The sequence below is a fragment of the Equus asinus genome, chromosome 2 (genome assembly GCF_041296235.1).
Source record: "Equus asinus isolate D_3611 breed Donkey chromosome 2, EquAss-T2T_v2, whole genome shotgun sequence".
NCBI lineage: Eukaryota > Metazoa > Chordata > Mammalia > Perissodactyla > Equidae > Equus > Equus asinus.
In genome coordinates this window covers 106177561-106198384 of record NC_091791.1, presented here as the reverse complement: position 1 = coordinate 106198384, position 20824 = coordinate 106177561, and the positions used below count along the sequence as shown (strand labels likewise).

Sequence of the window (20824 nt, the reverse complement as noted above, 5' to 3'; positions counted from 1 at the left end):
TGTCCTTCAATTCATCAAACACCTGTTGATGATCTACTGGCTGGAAGTCACATTTCTGAGCAGCCAGGGAAAATCCTATCTGCCTGTTTCCAGCATTTAATGGGAGCTTGTGAAGATTAACTATTGTTAACCACGCCCTTCCCCCAGGACAGGTCCTAGAAGCGTTTGTGTCTACAGAATACTGAAATATGTACCAACTGCTCTACCCTCAATTTTTCTCCAGCTCTTCAGCTTTACAAAAACCTAGAATCTCCTCCTCATCGTTTAAGACTCAGCTCAGCCATCCCCTGTCCAGAGAATCACCTTTGTCTACCTCCAACAACGTCATCTCCTTGCACGGCTATTCATGACTCTATGGTCATTTCTTCTCAACATGACCTTTAGCCACTGTCCCTCTCAGAGAGAGCTCCCCAAGTTACAGTCATGTTATACATGGGAACCAAATTTAATGAACAGAAAAAGTGAAAGAAAATTATCAGTGAGTTCTTTCCTCACAGACTTGTGGTCTTTACATCAGTCTGTGGTTAACAAAATTCTTTCATATCATTTCATCCTCACACCAGCCCTGTGTGGTCAGCTGGATAAGTAGAATTATCCTCATTTCACAAATGTAGAAACTGGTGCTCACAGAGATACCCAAGATCAGCTAATTGAGAAAGGAAATCCTTTTCTACCCAGAATGCTCTTATCACCTCCTAAACACCCCCACCCCTGCTTTTGGGTGGCCAATAGTTGGTTTCAGGTTACCTTATCAGAGAAGCTTTCCATGACCTAAAGTTAGGTAACATCCATCCTACTGTTCCCACTGGGTTTTTTCCCCCTTCATAGCATTAGTCATAATTTGTAATTATTTTCTAACTCATCTTTTTTGTTTGTCTCCCCAACAGAGTCATCAGCTCTGTTACTGCAGGTACCATCTATATCTTGACGGCCATTGAAGTCCCAGCCCCCAGCACTGGTTGCAGCACGTGGAAATACTCAAATTATTTCTGGTCTTCTGACTCCTAATTCTGTGTCCCTTCTGCTCTAATAAGCATTCTTGGAAAAAAATTTCTCCAAACTGACCCTAATTATGGAATCCTAAAAGCGAATCTTATCGTCATTACTATTCACTCATGAACTTGGAATGCCTACTTTTTGAGCAGCATAGGGGGCCACATCAATAGGAGATGTGGTTTGTACCCACAAAGTCCAAGAATTTCACATAAATGGACAATGCCTTAGGAAATTGTGATGTTAACCAACATCGGTGGTGTGTCTGGCTGTTCTAAGGATTCTGTTTAAAAATTCACGGACAACAACAACAACCCTATGAGGTGAGGAACTTAGGGCTGTAAGTGCAGCACTGGCCCCCCATCCTTGGGAGAATCACTCCAAAATTGTCCCTTCAAAGTCATGGCATCCTCCTCTGGTGCCCATGCTGAGCCTCCTGCCTCCTCTTGAAAATCTATTTCTTTATGCCAACATATGTCTTGTCTTGGAGGGCAAAATGAAGCCACACCCCAAAGGGGGTCTGCAAGTGCTCTTTTTGCCCCATTTCCCCACCCGCTACTGCTCCCACCTCCTCATGCAGCCATGGCCTCAAGCCTGCACCGTGGCAGGACTGCCCTGCCTTCATGTGATGGGGCTTCACCCTGAGGGACTCCAGATAGATCTGTCTGGAATGGCCATGCATAAGATGGCGATTGGACCCAGGGCTTTGAGGGGGACCAGCCTGCCCCAAGCTGTGGCTTGCTGGCCCAGGGAGTGGCGGAGGGGATCTGACAGGCTGCCTCTATCTGCTGAGGTCATCTTTACCTGGGGCCCGCATTGACCCTTCCCAGCTTCTCTCAGCCTGCCTCTCCACAGCCCCTTTTCTCTGCACCCCACAGATGCTCTGAGCAGCTCTAAAAAGGCTGGGGAAGGCAGAGGGGCTGGATGGGCTTCAGAGATTTTCTCAGAGCCCACATAAATATGGAATAACAGTCCTGCATTCCCAGCCTGTTCCCTTCGGGGACCTCACTGGTTTCCCTTATTCCATCCTCTCTGCCCCTCTGACTTTTCTCTTACCTTTAAAGTGACAAACTCCTCTGCTTCTTGCTTCTCTAAGAAACATGGCTAAGCCAGGAAAAAAAGAGCTTCTGCCTATCTCACAACCCAACAGGACATGGAAGCTGGCACTTCTTGGATGCCAGTGGTCAGAGTTGGTCTTGCTCTCCCCTCTGACTACCCTCCCTAAATCAGGCTTCTCAATGCCCACAACCACTCTGAAGAGCCTCCTCATCTCCTGCCCCCTGGCTTCCTTGTTCCTGTTCTTCATAACATCCCTGGCTTATAGCCCGTGGACATGTAGACAGAGAAAATGCTGCCATCCAGTCTTGAATTTCCAAAAGTTTCTTCATGCCTGCCCCACAACTCTGGGATATGCCTCTCCCTGCCACCAAATCTAATGGAATTTGCCAGAGCATTCCTTGGTCTGCTGCTCAGACTATGAGAACACCGTCATGCCTTTCCCAGATGACAGTGGTTTCCTACCCATCTCCCTACATTTCACCTTCAAGATGAAGGAGATGTGTCTGTGACAAAATCATCTCCCCAGGCGAATGGTTGGGGAGAGAAGCAAACATACTCTTTCAAGCCTGTAGTGACAGTACAATTTCCTGGCATTCCTGCTATATCTCTGGCCATTCCTCCTCAGCCTCCTTTGAGAAATCCTCCTCCATTCCCCTAAGGCACCCTCGCTTTTCCAGTCTTTCTCCTAGGCAAGCTCCCCCATGCCCATGGAGTAATTACATATAAGCAGATAATTCACCAACTTCTGTCTACAGGTCAGGTCTCTCCCATGAGCTCCATCCTTGAATACCTCCTCCTTTCAAAGGCACCTCATCTTAACATGTCCCAAACCTAACTTAGAATCGTGTCCCTCTGATGAGCCCTCTCCTCCAGTGTTTTCTTTCACAGTAAGCCATCCCTGTGCTTCAGCCCACGTGCAATCCATTCCATGGCCTGTCAACGTCCTCCACCCGGGTTACATTTCCAACCATTTCTCCCCAAGCCCCTCCGATCGTCGCTGCCAGCTTTGCCCAAGGGGATCCTGACTCATCTCTACTCCTGCCTTCTTCTAACTTGTGTTTCCCACAGCAGCTAGAGTCTTCTTTTTTAAAAAACCCAAATGTGATTATTTCTTTCCTTGTCTTAAAAGACTTCAATGGCTCCCCAAGCCTTCGAGGCTAAAAGCTTAAATTGTAAACTTGGTCTGCAAGTTCTCATAACATCTTGGCTTCCCTTCCCAGCCTCAGCTTACACCCTTAACCCCTACACCTCCTTCCAGCCAGGGGCCCCTCACAGCCTGCTCCCTTCACACAAGGGGGTCCATTAGACCAGGAGCTCTCTGAAGCTGAAGTCTGTTTCTGTTTGTCTGACATTTTTTGTACCCCTTGTACCTATCTAATGCCTGGCATATAGGGTGTTCAACAGATATGAAATGAATGAATGGAAGAATGAATGAATGAGGAAAGAATGAACTGTGCCTTGTTCCAGAAGTAGCAAGAGTGAGGCCCAAAGCCAGCTCTGATTGAATGGGTGTCTCCTTGGTACAAAACATCAGGGCTTTATTAAGGATACAATCGAGTAAGAGAGGGATCCCTAAATTTCCCAGCTGAGACAGAAGCCCAGAGGAGAGTTGGCTATGCCTGAGGCCTTTGTGGGGGTAGGGAAGGCACAAGTTCCTATTTCTTAGAGCTAAATGCAGTGACGCCAGGGGAAGCCACTATAAACGACACCTTTTCACTATCTCTTTGAGCCACCGGCATGGGCTGCCCTCTTCCTCCAAGGCCTGGCCCAGCCCTGAGGGTGGAGAAGCAGAAGTCGCTGCAATCTTGAGGGAAGAAAGCTTTGGGGCAGTTTCAACCAGGGGCAGTTACTGCCTAGAGTCACAGTTGCCTTGGGGCCTGGGCCAACTGAAAAGGCAAGAAGTCCTTTGGACCCCAACTTTCTTCAGCTGGGTCTGCCAATGTACCCACAAGAGGGTTCTTCGCAGGCAGGGAGAGTCCAGTGAGGTGGTGAAACCATAGCAGAGGAGTCAGGCAGGCGGCCATGACTGCCTTGAAAATTTGAGTAAGAGTTCAATTAAAGAATTGAATCACGATGCGTTGCTGTATAGTTACTGTATACTGAAGGCTGAGCCTACTCAGAAGGTGAAAGCCTGGACCCTGTGCTCGAGGCTTGTCATCCACCCAGCTACAGAACCAGGGTGCCAACCCCTGAGAATTTTAAGGAGAGAACATTCTGATGGCAGTTGAAAGTAACGGTTGAAGCAAAGCCCCAGAGCAGGGCAGAATTCACAGTCCAGGGAAGAATACAGACACCCCAAAAAGGAGCTCAGAGATGGAGGGACTCTTCAGGCCCTACAGCCAGGGCTGGAAAGGTTGCCAGAGACAGAGGAGAGCAGGGATGCAGGCATAGGGGCCTTCAAGGATATGAAAGAAGAGCTGAGGGTCCAGGACACCCAAGAGGGTGAGGACCCAAAGGGGCCAATGAGCCAGAAGGCAAAGCGACCACTCCGTGGCTCTGCTGGGGGTCTGCCCTGGAAAAAGGAAGTCCAACTTCTTCCCCAGCCGCTGAGATGACAGACTCTTTGCTCATTGGGTGGGAGTCACAGCTGCCTCTGTCTCCAGAGCTGAGCTAGTGCTTGCAAAGGGTTTTCACTGGGAATCAGGACAACATCAAGTCCCGATGCTTTCCCTCTATAGGCACAAACTGGTAACAAGTTTCAAACACTAAACTCACTCATTTATTGATTCATTCAACAAATACTTATTGAGCATCTCTTGCATGCTGGACATTAGGAACATAATCGTGAGCAGAAGGATAGCTCCTGCCTGATGAAGATCACAAGTAACTCTATGAAACTTCTCTGAGATAGAGGTTTTAGAGGATCAGTACATGGCACTGTGAGAGCATAAAGCCCTGATCTAGGGGAGGGGCTTCTCTAAGAACCATGGAGCTGAAATCTGAAAGATGAGCAAGAATCACCTAGTTGAAATGGGTAGGAGGAGAGTGAGGGCAATGGTGTTCTAGGTAGAAGGAACTGCAGGAGTAATGCCTAAGTGCAGAGAAGAAATGTGGCATACTTAAGATGCCAACAGTGGAGAGAGGGGCCTGGGAGAAATAAAGCAGGAGAGGCAGGCATGGACTAAACCATGCATGCTCTTGGAGGTCGTGTCAAATGTTTTTTTTTTAGAGTTCATTGAATATGAACTCCAGTTCAACTGAACATTGTTCTGGTGATGCTGAAGGTAAAAGCACAGGCAGCCAACGGCAAGACCATAGCAGGAGCCAAATAGACAATGTCTGATATGCACATCATAGGAAAAGATGAGCGATATCTATTCACAGGCAATACCAAGCCCCGAGGGGGTCATGTGCCATGACCCATCAATATTAAGGAATCCCCATTCTTTCCCTCAGCATCAACTATGGAGAAGAAAAGACCAAGCATCTCAGGCATGGAATCTTACCAAACGCTAAATCATGGTTTCACCAATGACAGAGGGACCTTGGCACGGTTTGGTTGCATATATGTGCGTAGTTCTCCAAACCAAATCTGCATAGTGAGGTAGAAGAGATGGATTGCTGTCTCATTTCCAAAATAGTGACCAAAGGCTCAGAACAATTAAACGGCTTATCACAAGTCACAAAGGAAGAAAAAGATAAGAATGGAGACTAGAAACTATCTTCCAGCTCAGCTCGCAACATGCTTTTTCTCAATAACATAGGCCCAACAATGTTTGGGACTGATATTTGAGAAGAAAGTCAAATAAGATAAATTTACAAGAAAAAAAATTGTATTTCTATACGTTTATGAAATAGTTGGATAATATATTGACCAAATTCCACTCTAAGATCACAACTAAGGATATTAAATACTAGATAAGTTACTCATCTCCGAACTAAAAGAGATTTTCTTAAAGCAAAGAAAGTCTCAAAACCATAAAAAGAAAAAACAAAAGGAGCAGGAACAATTGGAGAGAGAACAAGTAAATGGTTTGGATATGTGGTACTAATTAATACTAGCACTTGTCCATTCTAGAACTTGAAAAATTCGTGGGGAAATTCATCTGGAAGACAAAGTTGTCACATCCATCAGAGAACAGATGCCCTGCCCACTCCCGATTACAACAGGACAACCACCATTAAAGTCATATTTAAATGGGTTAAAGAGGGAGGGAAGGGGGTTACCAACGGTTTGGAAAAGAGAATCAGGAATGCAAACATGGCAGCTTGTGAATGAGAACACAAGTGCCAGATAGAGCCCTTGACTCCTGCCCCTGAGTCCTGCTGCTTGCTGCTACCTATCAGTTGGGTCTGACTTCCCAAAAATAGTTCAACCCTGTCCCTTGCCAGAGTTTCTCAGGATAAGCTCTCCAGTGGCTCCCGTATCCGGGCCCCACACAGCCCAAGGTTATGCGCATCACTGAGATTCTGACAGCATTACTTCATCCACCCCTAAATCCAACCAGTTGCACCTCTCTCCTCTTCCTCCAAACACCCAGCTCACTTCCTCCTACACATACGAGAAGCTGCAATACCTCAAGGAAACAGAGACTCCACGTACGATGTGTCCTTGCACAGCTAAACTCTGAGGTCCCCTAAGCACCCAGGGCATAGCCTTTCCCAACCCAGGCTCTGTGCAAGGGTTCATGACGGGCTCTCAGTCCTCAAAAGTGGGAACAAGAGAAACAGGATAGAGCCTGAAACGGCTTAGCTGTTCCACAAGGAGACAGAGACGCTCTGTTCCTTTGTCCCAACTCCTTCCCAAACTGGGATTGGCCCCACTCTGTGTTACTCCAAAATGAGCTGGACTCAGCTGTGATGCTCAAGGAAGGTGCATATCCCCCAGGCTCCTTTTAAGGAATATAGAGTCTGAGCTGATCCGAGAGGCCCTCTCCACCCACCACGTCCCCCTGGGGAGGCTGTAAGAAGTCTGGCTGCTCTGCTGCCTAGGGAGTTTCTGCTCCCGGCAACGTCTCACAGAGGCCAGGCTGGGTGCAGGGCGGGACTCGGCCCCCATCCCTCTCCATGACTGTTTTCCCTGAACCTCCCCACCCTCCTCATCTCTCTTCCCATCATTTACAAGAGTATGGGGTAAACAGTGGCTGCCACCCAGCGGCACTGGTGGGAGGGGAATGGGCGGGGAGAAGTGGGTGCGAGTGGAGAAAAGGAAGGGCAGATCCCGCTCGTGGGGGTGCGGACAGGCACTGCAGCCCACGCAGGCCTGGGCACCAGACTTTGCCCACCTTCCCCCTGCTGGGCAGAGGACCCCATCTTTCAAATCTCAATCCATTTTCTCTACCCAAAAAACCCTTTTCATAACAGAGAACATTCCTGACCCTGAGAATCCAGCAGAGGGTGAGTTGTTACCCACACCCAAAATGGCTGGATTTTTCTCTCTCCCAGCATGCTCACTGCTCCTTTGAGCCTTCTTCCCTCAACCAAGGACTGCTTAGAAATCTTCCTATGCATGTTCCATTCCTCACTCCTTTGGCTAAATCTCTCCCCTTCCTTCTCCTCCCCTCCCTTTTCTCCCCTCCCCTCTCCTCTGCTTTCTTCTTTCTTGAGATGCTGTGAAGTAAAAAGGATGATACTGACCCTGCTCCTCACTGATATACTCTTATTTTCCTTGACATACATGCACACCCCACCCAGACCACACGGCCCTAAGAAATACTCAGTGTTGGGCAGGGGACCACTCCTGAGGGCATTATGACAGTTCCCGCCGTGGCTAGAGCCCTGGACCAACCATTCCCTCTAGAACGCTGCAGGCTCTTGCCCTTGATATTCCTCTCTTCTCAATCTTCTTTAAAAACCCATTTATGTGTCTGCAACCCAGGGCACAATGAAAATTTTAGTAATCAGATGGAGTCCCTCATATAATTTCTCTTACATGTCTAAATTTCACATTCTTCTATACGTCAAGTTGAAATAAATCCCCTAGGCACTCCAGAAGAATCTCTTTAATTCCTCACACTGTCATCCACAAATATTGACTAAGCATCATGCCCAGTTGTGAGAATTCACAGAAGGGCCTCTCCGAGAGCTCAAATTGCTCTTCACACCAGTAGAGAAACTCTGGAATTACTAAGGAGCGAAGGTGGGGGCAGTATTCACCTTTTAAGTCCATCATCAGTAGTTAAAAACCTTAACTGGGCTTAGTTTAGCACATAAAGTGCTTGTATTCCAAACATGCACTCTGGACTAAGTACCATTTTATATTTTGAAGAGTATGAGGCCTTTAACATCGGAGTGAGTGTGTATATATGTACGTGTGAGGACAGAGTCATAATTGCAAAATTAAATATATACTACTTTACCTGCCATCTAGAAATGTTCCAGCGGGGGGAGGGTGTAGACAGGGCTCTCCTCGACTTGTTTCAGAGTCCTCTTCTCATGGTCTATTAGTGCTCCATTTTTACCTTAAGGATGATGGGAATAAAGAGGAACTGTTCAGTCCTTTGATATTTCAGGCCGGTGAACAAAGGCCCAGCCATGTCTCACAGAGCTGATCAACTGGCAACTAATCAATGTCAACATCAGGGCTCCTTCTGGGAAGGCAGAGGGCCCTCTCTCCCCAGGAAGCCAGCCCTCCCTCTTCCTGGCTGGTCCTGGCTCTCTGGTCACCCAACTCTGGGATGGCCTCCAGGTCCAGGGAACCCTGTGACCCAGGCCATTGATGGAGATGCTTTTGGCATAAAGGTGTAGTAGGAATAGAACAGAGGGAGGTGGAGTCAGAATGAAGAGTCCTGGAAGAAGGTACTCTTTTGGATGAGTCCCAACTCCCCAAGGCTGATGCACCCCACTCCCTACACCTCTGTTCGTGACCTGCTCTTTCCAAGGCAAAATGTCATGGAGGTGGGACCTTAAGTGTCTTGTCCTATGAACTTGACTTTGAGGATGAGTGTAGGTCCTCTTATCAACCTTGGGCCTCTGTGGTCTGACGCTGGGTGTCTCACCCCATCATAAAACACTCAGTAGCCAGAGCCTTCCTCCTGCCCACTTGGGTGAAAGGTTCTATAGAAGTTCTTCCAAGCAAATGGTAAGGAGTCCTCAAAGCGAGCAGCAGAAGCTGCTGCTGGTTATGAGCAGATAAGATAATCAGCGCTCAGCTCAAGGCCTCCCATGCTGAGGCCTGGGGGAGGAGGTCCAGCTTTCAGATTCTGGGTCCTCTCGAGTCAGGCACCTGCAGCAGCCTTTCTAGAAGAGAACTCACGCAGCTTTCTCCCAAGCGCACTGCCATACGCATCTCTCAGGATTGTTTCTATATCCAGATGAGCCAAAGGAAGGAATCAGCTCAACCCCTAATGGCCTGATAACACTAACTCAGAGATCCTGTGCCTCCTCATCTTCTTCTGAACAAGGAAGGTGATGAAACCTTAGGTGTACACAAAAGAGTTTGAAAAAGAAGGAACTCTCCAGCCTGGATCTTCCTTTGCACAATATGTAGGGCTTAGCATGCAAAATACTCCAAGGTGTGTTGGAAATTTTATTTTTGCCATAGTATCTAAGAAAAAAAAATGAAAATCACCAACTCTGGGTCCCCTTTCCTCTAATGTAGAGGGCTTGGGATCTTGATGATCTCTGGGTTCCCCTACAACCCAGCACGCAGACTCTGAGAACACTTCCCTGTGGGGCCTCAGCCTGGCCTCCCTCCCTCCACTTGGGGATTCTCAGAGCCGCCACTGCAGCACAGCGCACCAGCACCACGCCCCACGGTCAGGGCCAAATGCTGCTCTTCACTTTAAAACTTTATATTTAAAAATGTACGTGGTCTGAAGCAAGAAACTGGAGTTTCAAGCCTAAAACTTATGGAATTTTCAAAGCATTTTCATTCCACCAACATTTATTGAGGACTCATTATGGGCCAGGTACGGGGATGGGAAGTGGGTCTGACCACAGTCCCTGCCCCCAAGGAGTTCACAGTCTAATCGTGAAGAGGCAGGAACAGGAAGATCTAAGGAAAATCTATCCACCTCATAGGGACCAACCCAAGCCAGGGAGCAGCCTCCCCATCTCCGAATTAGCAGGTGATGGAGAGAAGCTGGGATCCCAAAGGGGAGGTTTTGGGAATGACCATTCCTTTCATAAATCTCTCTGATATTTGCTATGAGCTACATAAACGTATATACTGAAGTCTTAAGGTTTTGTTGATTAGAATATTTTCAGTAAAGAAAAAGAGAATTTAGATTTAATAGTGAAAGATATTTGAATAGCTTGATTCAATTACCTTTTGCTTTTCCCGGAGTACAAACAGTGCCCAAGCAGCAACTGTCTCTTTGCACCAAGGATAGGAACAAAAAAGTTGGAGGAGGAGCAGCCGTAGTGTTGGAAGCAGGTCCCTCAGCAGTGTTACGAATGAACCCTGTTGGAAGAGGGGCAAGACTGTGTATGCAGAAACTTACAAGAAATTGATTCCCCTGCTCTGAAAACAGGGCTGAGGAAGTAAGTTCCTATGAAACGAGGCAAAAGTTGGCATCTTAAAAAGGCAAAGGCTTTCCTTGCTTCTTTTGGATTAAAACCTTAAGATGCCAGTTACAAATGATTCTGGTACGTAGTGACAGCTTCTGCCCCAGGTTCAAGGATGCCTATCACGACAGAGATCACAGATCTTAAGAGTTATAAATGTTTTGAGGGTTTTTTTATTATTTTTGTTCAAATCCATGCAAAGAAATTGTCAGTCAGACTTGATATGTTCCAGAATCCTGAAGATAGAACCAGAAAGTTCGAAGACCTGGCCCGCCTCCCACCCCCGCCCGCCACGCTGCACGTCTTCTGCTGCCTCACGGTCTCCACCTTTCCACTTTCAGCTCAGGGTTTGCCTCTGATCTGCTCCATCAGAGCCTCCAAGAAGGTTTAGAGTTCTGCCCTCCTCACCACGACAGAGACGTTTGTTGTCAACCCTTCCTGGGACATTTTCCGCGCAGAACTTTTTCCCAATTTCCTGTCCTGGCTGCGCTGTCAATCTTTTTCCAGGGTCTTCCTCCCTCTACCCTCTTCCTTCCTCCAATTTCCTGACAACCAGAGGCCAGCATGCTGCTGCCTCTTGTGCCAACTCGGCCCCTCATCTCTGCCCCTCCCACAGCCTGAGTTCCAAGAGCCTTTCTCCTCTCCTCTCCCACACGTAGCCATCAGTCACAAGAAGGCTGCCACCTGGGAGGCCTCTGGTGGTGCCCCTGAGCACAGGGCAGAGCCTCAAGAGTTGGTCTTACGAAAAATGTAAGGCGCCTTCTTCTGGAAGCCATCTCTCTCCCCACCTTGATTTCCAAATGATACAAAACATCCCCCACAGGTCCTAATTTGCCCACCCTCCTGGCTCTGCAACCAGTGCCTGTTCTGACTGCCCTCTCTGTCTGGCCAAGCCCCCCAAGCCAGGCCTACCCCTGCTAAGCTGCGCAAACTTGGGAAAAGCACCTCTCTGGCCATCCAAGTGGAAGACCTCCTGACAGCCCAAACCCATGGGAGTCTTACGCATGCGCCTCCTTTTTCTAGAATGAAGGGGAAAAAGATGGCCCCATCTGAGACACTATTGCCTTCTCTTGGCAACATGTAATGGTCAGGCTGGGTAACCATCAGCTGATAATAGTTCCCTGATGGAACTGGGTCTCAATAGGCAAAAATGCTCTCCCACGGGGAGGACCCAGCAGCCACCAGTCAAAAGCCGCCACTGAGGACCTACAAATGCCTGAGGATCCAGGATGGATAACATGCCCCCACCCAGGGGCATACAGAGAATTCAGTGTGCTAGGATAAATGACAAAGCAGGGAAAACACGGGGCCTTGGGAAGGGTTTAATGCAGTAATAGAAAAAGAAACCAGAAAAACAGCTTGCAAAGAAGGCTTCCTTTTAGGCAGAAAGGAGACTATCACAGAACAGAGAATAGAAACCATAAGAGCAGTCTCATCCTCTCCATCTCTCTCCCTCTGGGCTTGCAGGTCTTCTCCGAGGCCCCCTTTGCCTGCAACTTCAGCTGCCTTCTGTGCAGAGGATCTGCATTCTTTCACGACTGCTGCTTTCCATGTGGGCAGCCTTGGGGAGGTCCGGGTGCAATCTCTGCCCTCGCAGACCGCAGCGCATGGCAACCTCTAACCACGCTCTCTGTATTTCTCAAGTCCAATTCTCCAGGGAGAGGCTCTGAGCACCTGTGGCCACCTGACAGATTCCGTACCCCCTTGGGATCCAATGCCCACCACAGCCCAATCTGTTGAGGACAGGAGAACAGGATCATCACCTGGTAGGAATGTGGACCAAATGGTGAAACCACGAAGGGAGTTTGGAGATAAGAGTTCACAATTGACGTGACAGAGGCAGAAGTATCATGTAAATTGCCGATTGCCCTGTGCACATAAGGGCTGAGCAGAGCAGCATGGCAGAAGTCACAGGCAAGGCCTCAAAAAGGGAGGACCCAACAGGATGAACTACCATTGGAAAATCAAGAGCCTGAGGACAAGGAAAAGGCCTCAAAGACTTGGCCCAGAGACAGTCTCGGTGTCCCTGATTGTTGCAGGCAGAGACATCAAAGGGAAAGAGAAACAGAGTGGCCAGCCACCTGGCCGAAACCACATGAAGACAGGAAGGAAGGGATGAGTTGAGAGGACGAGTGAGAACTTTCTCGAGAAAGAGGGACTAGGAGTGAAGATGGGAGGTGTAGCGGGCCAGGCCCTCTGGTGCTCCCTCTGTCCGAGAGGGCAAAGTGTCTGCGGGTGAGAGACAAGTTTTAGATTTGAACCTCAGTTCTGAAACTGACTAACTACACAGCTCCACTCTGTGCCTCAGTTTCCTCTTCTGTAAAGCAAATGTGGTCCACCTTTCACAGGGGTGGTATAAGGATTATATATGTCCCTTGCTTGGCCTACACTGAGTTCATGACAAGGGCTCAATAAATGGGGTCTATTAATAGTCCAGAAGCTTCCCCTATGTGAGGAGAAGCGATTTCCTTCTCTGAGTACACATCACCCGCGCTGATCTTTTCTCTCTTTTCTCAGACCAAACTCTGCCTCCGGTTTTAGTTAGTTAGGTGTTCTCCCAGCTTCCAGTCTAGCTGGACGGGGCAGAAGGGCCCCATCCCGTCAGCCATCCCACGTACAGCCAGTGGTACAGGGTCAACACACAGCATATGCTTAGCGCCCCTAGTCACTGGCCCAGCCATAAAAAGTAATCTGGATGGGGATGGAGGGAGCTGCCTTCTGAGCCCCAGCTTTGCCCAGTCACTGGCCATGTGCCTGATCCAAGCAAGGGACACCATGTCCGTGGGCCTCAATGTCCTTGTCTGTAAAATGGGAGGCTTGGTCTTCAAGTCCTCCAGAGACCTCTCTTGGAAAAGAAGTTGAATTTTTTTTTTTAAGAAAAAACAGACTCATTTTCTTCTGCATTCACTAAACTGAGAAGTGTAGGAAAGGTATGCCCACAGAAATAGCCATTTCAAAGGTGTCATTAGGTTGCCAGAACTGGTAAATTTGACCCCAAGCAGCTCCCTCAGAGCTGAGAGTAGCTCTACAGTTAAAAAAAAAGAAAAAACCTATCCTCCTGAAGCAGGACTTGGGACCCTAGATCCAGAGGGGGAAACGGCAGAAGTGAAACTGCCTCTTTCTTTCTCTCCACTCTCCACTCCTGACTTTCTTGGTGAGCCAAACCACAGCACCCCGGCCTCACCCATCAGGCAAACCTCTGCACGGGAAGGTGCACTTCAATTCCCACACAGCCCAGGCCAATGCTGAAAATTGCGTTTGCAAATTTCATCTCGACTAACTGCTATGCCCCCTCGTTGAAGAGGCCTCGCCCGGATGGCGAATGTTTGCCCTCCTTGCCTCCCCTTTTCCGGCCACGTTCTGGTCCACCATGCAGGTCCTGGTGTTCTGGCCACACGGGCTGGCATGTCTGCTGCCCCTGCTAGACTGTGAGCTTCTTGAGGGCAGGGACAGTGTCTTCCTCTCTCCCTCCAGCGAGGATGCACATTTTCAGACAGCTGACCTAGAGACTTGCTATAGACTAGCAAATATTTGAAAGATATTTTGATTTGGTAATTGGCTTTGGGAAATGGTAGACAGTTGTTCCACTTGTGGAACTAAAGGGCGCAGACAGAAGAGAAGATCTGAGGAGTGAATGCCATGAGTTAATTTGGGGGTGCTGAGTTTGTCCAACCGGGTGAAAGCACCTGGAGATACAGGGCTTGAACTCACGCAGGCAGGAAGGAACAGGTTTGGGGGAACTGACGTAATTCAAAGAGCACCATGGGCATGTGTGAGATGAGCCTAGGAGAGAAGGGTGGCTAGGGCACGGAGGCAGTCATTCTGGAAAAGTCCATCTCTTAGAGGACAAGGATGTTGGCTTAGAAGAGCAGAGCAGGACAGGGAGAACAAGAAGGAGCACAGAAGAAGAGAGAGGGGGGAGTTCCAAGAAAGAAAGGTTCGAAATTGAGTCAAGGCCTTTAACAGAGTGGCTTTGAGAGATGTCATGGGCAAAGGGGGGACAGAAGCAAATAAGCGAGAGGTGCTAGTGGTAAAGTTCTCCTTGTGAACTGAAGAGTGAGGAAATGCATTGAGGAAGGACAAGAATACAATGAGGAAAATGGATGCAGCAAGGATTTCTTGTAAATAAGAAAAAGAAAGTTCATGAGCCTTAGCAAGCTCTCTGTTATTTTTCTTTTTTAGAGTGAAAGTAAGATTTGCCACACTCTAAACAAGTTTTAACCAGGAGACAAGGGGTCAAGGTCTTCCAAGGTTTCTTTAAACTCCTCGTTGGCCAGCCCCTCTCCTTCAAGCGTGCTATTTATCTTATGGAAGGATGGCAAGAGTGAGAAATTTCAGTATGAAAAGTCTCTTCAAAAGGACAGGTTGGAACCCAAACGGCCCCCTGGGCTTCATGCCTGTTGTGTGGAGCACAAGAAGTATGGGGTCTACATGAGGCTAAAATGGAAGTTTCCTTCCCCAAATCACAAGTATAAACTACGTATACAGACCAAAAGATAACCTCCCATGCCCTCAGGGCCCTGCTTCCTCTTATCTGGTCTGCCCAGAGGATTGGGCAAGGAGCAACAGAGGACACACAGAGGGCAGCAAAGCACCTGACCTCCAGGAGTTTGCAGCCTACGGTGCATGTGGGCCCTACAACTCCAAGCAAAGGCTCCAAGGTGCTCTTCATTCTTTGGACTCATCTAGAGCTGAACCTGGGGACACTGGACTTACCAATTGCTAGCCTTGAGTAAGAAACATTAATGTATTCAAAGCACATGGCACCATGGCTGGCATATACGCTGAATGAGGAGTTGCCCTTATCACTATGGATGCAATGTGGTGATGGGCTTCACACCAAATCTAGCAAGGTTGGCAGGGAAAACAGAAATGGCTTCTTGGAGAAAGTGGAAATTAAAATTAGCCTTAAAAGATAAACGGGGTTTTACCTAAACAAAATGCTGCTTGTAAAGCTTCATCTGTTTATCCATCCATCCATTCATTCATTCATTCATTCATTCAACAAACATTTTTGGAGTGCCTAGAATGCGCCAGGCACACTAGGAACTTTCACAAGGACTCTTTCTTTTAATCTCACGCGTTATGCAACTGTTCACACTAAGGCTTGGGTACGTGGTCCAGGTAATACAGCTAAGTAACCACAGTTTTCCAGTGAGGGATCAAAAAACAAGCCAAAGCCTCAAGCCTGGGTAATTCCTATTTCCCTTTTGCTTACCCATATCAGAAATACCACAGAGAAAGGATCTGTGGCATGAATCTCTAGAGCCAGCCACAGCTTTTCTTAGGTGGACTTCTCCTTTTCAGCTATCTGGCTTTTGATACAGAATCAAATTCCTACACATCAGAGAATTTCTGCTTAAAATAAACCTCTTTCCTTCTCATATGTGAATGCCTTTTAACACAATGCTTGAGATGTTCCTTTGTTGAGCATCCACTGGAGAGGCACTCTTCACACTCCACAGGGAGCTTATTCTTCACGGAGAGGGACGAGCTGATGCGTTTGGGGATGAGGATGATTTGGTGGGGGAGGGAAAAAGAGGGGGTTAGATTAGAGCCTTTATTTTTTGCTGGCCATACCCTCACTTTTGAGAATAAAATTTAAGAACTTACAAAGTTTACCTGACTGATTTGTTCTTTGTGATCCAGTCTCATTTGCCCATTTTTCTAATTTCTCTGCATAATTCAAGCACATGCATTTTCACCCCTGGTCCTCCTTACTCTTAACAGAAAGCTAGCAAGAGTAGCCCATCCCACCTCCATTGGAAGTTGCAGCTAAAATTCCTGCAAAGCAAAAGGGTAGAAGCAGCTCAAGGTCCTTGATCTGTTGAGTCCAAACCCAAGAGTTTGAAGGGTCCTCAACCGTCAACCCATCTCTTCCTAGAGTTCTTTGCATGTGAAAATCCCACGTCCGACACAGAGAGGAAAGGCTAGGTCCCGTCTCCTAACTTCATGGAGGGCCTGGAAGAGCTGGAGTGATACTTTTGTTAATTGTGGAGCTACTTTCCCTGTGGCTGAATTGTATCACCCATCGTTGTCGGTGGCTTGGATTCCCTCTCCAAAAGGGAGCCACACTAACAGCTCCAGGTAGCTGGCCAGAAAGGAAGTCTATGTACTGAGTAATTATCTTTAGAGAACTTTCTAGTGGATAAAGCACTCGTAAAGCAAACACTGAGACATATTTTTAGTCTTCCTTGTGAATCATAATAATGGCTACTTATTATTATCTCAGATGCTGCTCTTGGTGTCTCTTGATGTGTTTACTCATATAATCTTCAAAACAACCATTAAAAGCCTTGCCACTCACAGTATGGTCTGTGAATCTGCAGCATCACCATCATCTGGGGGTTTATGAGAGATGCAGAATCTCAAGCTTCACGATAGGCCAACTAAATAAGAATCTGCATCTTAACAAGCATATTTCAGTTTGAGAAGTGATGCTCCAGTTGCTGCTATTCTGCCCATTTTGTAGATAATGAAATCAAGGCACATAGAGGCTAGATAACTTGCACAAGAATATGCAGATAGTAAGTAACAGAGCCAACATTCAAACCCAAGAAGTCAGGGGTCAGAGCCCATGTTCTTCACACCACCCAACACTGAAGAACGTCTAATGACCACTTAAATATATTCCCAGAGTAATTTCTTATTCCCAGCCCCTGCCATGAGCCCCAGCCCCTATTCTCCGCTGCCAGTGTCTATCCAAAACACTGATCTCATTATATTTCCCTGCATAGCATATTCAATGTCTCCCCAAGACTTGCAAGATTGGGCCTAATTCCTTTTTCACAGAGGACAAGACCTCTGCCAATATGGCCCTAAACAACCTTACCAACTTCATCTTTCAGTTCTCCCTGCCTCCTGACTCACATCCCCTAAACTCAGGACACTCTGTATCCTCTCACAGGCTGGGTGTGCCCTCTACCTGGAATGCTCCTCCTTCCTCTAACAAAAACCAGGTCTTGCTCTGAATCCAAGCTCAGCTGTCAAAATTTCAACATGGAGGCATTTCCCAGCTCTCTTGGCCAAATTTCATCATCTCAGGCCCTCTGCTCTCGCAGCGTCTAGTTCCTACCACTTTGGTAAATGTCATATGTGGTTATGGATGCATGTCTCTCCTACAACTCCAAAATGTGATCTCCATGGTAAGAGGTCTCCACGTTAAGAAGTATGTGTTCTTGAGCCCACCGAGCCCACTACAGTGGTGAGAGCTTCTACTGTGAGTCAATGAAGTGTGTGGGCTGCCTAGTTCTCCGGATGAATGGGGAGAACAGAGCATTTTACACAATGAGCCCTCTGCTTCTGTAGAGAGAAAGTGCCACCTTCCAGACTGTGTTTTCACTCTGACAGTCCTTGGAAGAAGTAGCCCAGATGACTTAATGAAGAGCCTCATCTTAAAGGGCACCAACTTCTCCAGCGAGCTGTAGAGTGGAGGTTGGAGAATACAGGTTTGCCACCATAGCCATTCTCTGTGTATCATGATACTTGAGGGAATTCTCACAATGTCCCTTTAGATTGCAATGTTCTGTGAGCTGAAAATGATACCTTGTATGAGGCTGACACCCAGGCCATTTGGCATGGCACATGCTGGCCCTTTAGGACAGGGAGGGAACTATTTCAGCTGTTCATAATTTTGAGTCACCAGTTACCCCAAGGCACATTTCATTTTACTAAATTTCAACATCTTATGCAGAATCAACTTGCCCTTCAAGATGATAGGATTTTGGGAAGTATGGGCCCTTTTGGAAGCTGTCCTGAACACAAAACCCAATTCCTAGACCATTCCACTTGCATGGCAGTGTTTGTTTTTTGAAAAATCTCAGATGCCAACACTTTCTCCAAAATATTGAATGAAAAGTCAAAACATAAGCCAAAAGTCAAAAAAAGACCGTGTCAGAAGAAGGAATCTGAGGAACTTCTCCATTTTTTTCTTTATAACTAGAGAATATGCCTATTTGGAGAGGATCTCCATTGTAAGTATTGTAAATGGCATGTTAATTACCTTTGAATTTTCAAGACTTTGTAATATTCACATGAGGCCTCGAAAAAAGGTGATCCTGGAGGATATGCAAGACCTAGTTCTACTTCTCATCTCCTACTGTCTGGAGATGGTAGGAATGGTCTGTGAATGTCTACCATGGAACAGTCCTCTGTCCAGTGACACTCAGGGCCCTCCACGCTGTCAGCCCCAGTCCTGTATCTCACGAGCTCTCAACTTGTGTGAAAACAAACTGGACAACTTGCTCCAGGCCTTTAACTGTGCTCTCCCACGTACCTGTGTCACTGCCTCATGCCTGCCTATTTGCCATTATTCTAAATCCAACTAGTACCTGGAAATCTAGTTCCCCTGCTGCCCAGAGTGTCCAGCTGGAGGTCTGCGTCATGAAGGGCTATTCCCACCACACCCACAGTGAAGCTCTCCCTGCTACCTCCCCCACCGGTAAAGAACTTTTGAAACTCTATCGTAATTGACATTTAACGTATCTGACCACGTTTCCACCTTCTTGATGACAGGAGCTAAATTATGTTCCATTGGTTTCTCCCCACAGTGCCTGGTACCTAGCAAATACTCACAAATGTCTGTTGAATTAATTGGATGGATAAAGTTCCCTGCATTTGTATGAATACTACAAACATATTATACACAAACATATGTTTATTTATATAAATATATACATAATCTTTCCTAAGTGCAAATTTAAATATTGCTGTATTAAAATGAGGGAAATTCAAAAGAGTAAGAATATAGATAAGAGTCTTACTCATAAAATCTTTTTCTGTTAATATTAGGAAAGTCCCAGTAGTTTCAAATAAAGTGGTGTTTATGTCACCCATGCAATGGGTCTGGAAAAATGAGCCAGTATTCTGTGGACAAAGGTAGGTTTTAACCTCCTCTACTCATGCTGACACAATGTGTATGTGGTGGGGCCGGTAGGTAGGGAGATTTATAGGGATATTGGAAATGCCATGGAGGAAAGGTCTTGAGTTAGAGTGAACAAATCTTTTCCAGGCAGCTCTCAGAGCAGAGGGTCTCCTCTTTTTTCCTTTTTCTTTTTTTCCTAAAAGATGACTAGAAATCCTTTTTCAGTACCACAAGAAGCACCACAGTTAGAAGGGACTTGAAAAACACCTTCCCACTCACTGGGGCATCAAAGTCCCAACTCCCAAGGTACCACCATGATGAAAATTTGCAAAACAGCAATCAGTAATAGAAACAGCTATGAAAATAGATCCTGCATTCTGGGTATCTGAACCCAATGCCCCTGTACTTTTAAAATTTTGAAATTTCATTTCGAAAAATTTCAGCAGGGAGATTGAGATCCCTTATAGCATTCACCTCGTAATGAGAAGCACAGAGAATGGTTAAGAGCTTGAAGCCAGGCTGCCTGGGCTAGAATTTGGATTCTCCATTGACCAGCTGATTTTTAGCAAGTACACCAGCCTCACTATGTCTGTTTCCTCCTCTGTAAAATGGGGATAATAATGCCTTATAAGGTTGTTTTGAGAATTAAATAGGTTAATATTGAGGAATAAGTGAGTTAACATTGTCAAGTGTTTAGAAATATGCTTGGCACATATTGCGCTCTGTTGTTAAAGAGCAAAGTCCAGTGCAGAAGTGACAAGTGTGAATCAGAAAAAGATACCAAAACAAAGATACGATATTCATATTATCTTCTTTTGTGAAGTGTCTGTTCGTCTTTTGCCCATTTTCATTAGGTTGTCTTTTAATTATTGATTTCTAAGAGTTCTTTATATATTCTAGATGCAATCTTTTGTCAGATATACATATTTGAAATAAACACATTAAAAGACACTCAATATCATTAGTCATCAGGAAAATGCAAATTAGAACCACAATGATGACACTTCTACCCCCACTAGAATGCTAACATTAAAAAGATGACATCAAGAGTTGGGGAGAATGTGGAGCAAATGCGACTCTCAGTGCACTGCTGGTGGGAGTGTAAAATGATACATTTTTTGAAAATGGTTTGGCAGTTTCTTATGGAGTTAAACATTCACCTACCATATGACTTAGATATGTTCCGAGGAAAAATGAAAACACATGTTTACACAAGGACTTGTACAAGAATGTTCACTGCTGCTCTGTGCATAATACCCAAACACTGGAAACAACCCAAATGTCCATCAACAGGAGAACGGATAACAACTTGTGGTGTATTGATTCAATGGAACTGATAGGCACGATGACAAAGATGAATCTCACAGGCATGTTGAGCAAAAGATATCAGACACAAAAGAGTACATACTGTGCTCTTTGAATTATGTAAAGCTCAAGGACAGGCAAAACAAATCTACAGAG

The 20824-nt window shown here is 46.5% G+C and overlaps 1 long non-coding RNA gene across 25 annotated transcripts in view; it reads right to left on the bottom strand.

Annotated features, from left to right (window-relative positions):
- The window catches only part of LOC106832101 (uncharacterized), a 225347-nt gene that overhangs the window by 123772 nt on the left and 80751 nt on the right, over positions 1 to 20824 (bottom strand). For all 25 annotated transcript variants that reach the window (XR_011497555.1, XR_011497558.1, XR_011497559.1 and 22 more), the window contains 2 exons: positions 10262 to 10396; positions 8352 to 8453 (listed from right to left, as the gene is read on the bottom strand). This is a non-coding gene — a long non-coding RNA (uncharacterized lncRNA). The remainder of the gene's footprint in view (positions 1 to 8351; positions 8454 to 10261; positions 10397 to 20824) is intronic.